We start from the raw sequence: 1487 nt of genomic DNA, 5'->3' as shown, positions 1-1487 counted from the left end.
ACCTGTAAAAACTTCTTGTAAAACTTCAATTGAGAAAATGTTACACAACCATTGAAATAAAATCAATATACTACTGCTTTGGTGTTAAACAGAATTTTTCAAATACATTGTAAAACTTAGATGTCTATACAAATAGGATGTTAATATATGATAAATATGAAGTATAATCCAATGAATAAAATATAGACTATTTAATGAAAGGTTCTGGCAAAACTGGCTAACCATTTGAAAAGAAAGAATAACCTCTAATATCCTAAATAAGATTCTAAAATAAATTTCCTATCAATGAAACGTTTAACAACAATGAAAACCAAAAGATTTGCAAGGAACTCTAAAAAATATACTGTCTAGGAATCAGAGAGGCTTTCCTATTTCAAACCTGCATAGTGTAAAAGAAAAGATAGATAAATTAAAACTTTTGTATAGAAAAAGATATCATTAAAAAACTACAAGAATTGCTTCTCAGCCTTTTGGCCAAGATCAAATGTAGTAATTGTTCTTATCAGTGTAACATCTGACATGTCCTCTATCCGAGGACAGTATCTTAAATGGATTTTTGGAGCAGGGAGATGGAATAAGAGCGTGTGCGCTCCACGTACTTCATGCATCGACCTGGTATTGTAGTACCTCCAGGAACAGTGTAACTCCTCAGGGAATTTCAGAAAAAAAAAAAGCTAAAATAAAAGTAATTATTATAAAATATATAAATCTGATGATACAGAATGGGTTAATTTGTATAACATACAATAGCTCTTACAAGGTAAATGTAGTCATCCCTCGGTGTCCATGGGTTTCAGGATCCCCTTGGATATCAAAATTCAGGGATGCTCATGTCCCTCATATCAAATGTTGTAGTATTTGCATATAATCTATGCATATCCTCTCATATACATTAAATCATCTCTCGATTACTTATAATATCTAATACAATATAAATGCTATGTAAATAGTTGTTATACTGTATTTTTTTCTTATTTGTATTATTGTTATTATTTTTTCCTACATTTTTGATCCATGGTTGATTGAATCTATAGATGTGAAACCTCCCCACATGGAGCACTGACTATACTATAGAACAAAACAAAGTAATGAAAAAATGTGCAAATTATAGGAATAGATAATTCACAAAAGAGCAAATCCCAATGAACATGTAGAAATGTGTTCAATAACACTAATAGTCAATGGAATGGATATTTAAGTGACAATTATATGGTATCTAAATTCTAGTGTCTAGAGCTCTTTCTGATGGGAAAGAATTCCAGGTATTGTTATTGGAACTGTGTGGTGCTATACCCCTCCTTTTGGAAGACAATTTTAGTAATATCTATCTAAAAATAACTCTCATGTAATCTACCCCATGGAAAGAAAAGTAATCATAGACAATAAGAGCATATGGCTAAGGATGTTTATTCAGACTTGTTCACAGTGGCCAAGAACTGAGAAACAAAGAGACCGTTCATCATGGGAGAAATCACCAGCTCGACTGT

At 31.5% G+C, this 1487-nt stretch overlaps 1 non-coding gene across 1 annotated transcript; it reads left to right on the top strand.

Moving 5' to 3' along the window:
• The first annotated feature begins 454 nt into the window (after positions 1 to 454).
• LOC123643175 lies at positions 455 to 649 on the top strand. The gene has a single exon (XR_006736723.1). It is a non-coding gene; the product is annotated as a U2 spliceosomal RNA (small nuclear RNA).
• Positions 650 to 1487: the final 838 nt, after the last annotated feature.

The sequence above is a fragment of the Lemur catta genome, chromosome 7 (genome assembly GCF_020740605.2).
Source record: "Lemur catta isolate mLemCat1 chromosome 7, mLemCat1.pri, whole genome shotgun sequence".
Lineage (NCBI taxonomy): Eukaryota > Metazoa > Chordata > Mammalia > Primates > Lemuridae > Lemur > Lemur catta.
This window is presented reverse-complemented; position numbering and strand designations above follow the sequence as displayed.